Genomic DNA, 442 nt, shown 5'->3' with positions numbered 1-442 from the left:
CCCAGCTACTTGGGAGGCAGAGGCAGGAGACTCGCTTGAGCCCAGGAGTTGGAGGTTGCTGTGAGCTGTAATGCCACGGCACTCTGCCCAAGGGGACAGCTTGAGGCTCTGTCTCAAAAAAAAAAAAAAAAAAAAGAATCTGGGGGAGGTGGAGGAAGAAAAGGATATGCTGATGTTCTAAAACAAGGAGCAGAGGGTCCCCAGGAAAGGGGTCTATGGCTGGTGGCCACAGTCCAAGCGAAAAAGCTTCACTGCGGCTGCTGCCAAGCGAGTCCCTGGAAACAGGATATCCGGACTCCACATTCGGTTACTCCCCGTCCTGTGCTATGCTGCAGCCCACCTCTACTAACTCTCCACTCTTCAGTGCCCCTCAACACAGTGCTGTGTTAGTGGTCCCTGCAGGCATGCAGCAGGTGGGACAATTGCTAGTGTGACGTTAAGA

Source organism: Otolemur garnettii, unplaced genomic scaffold, assembly GCF_000181295.1.
Source record: "Otolemur garnettii isolate 467f Iridium unplaced genomic scaffold, OtoGar3 scaffold00035, whole genome shotgun sequence".
Taxonomy (NCBI): domain Eukaryota; kingdom Metazoa; phylum Chordata; class Mammalia; order Primates; family Galagidae; genus Otolemur; species Otolemur garnettii.
The sequence above is the reverse complement of the archived record's forward strand: the minus strand, read 5'-3'. Positions refer to the sequence as shown.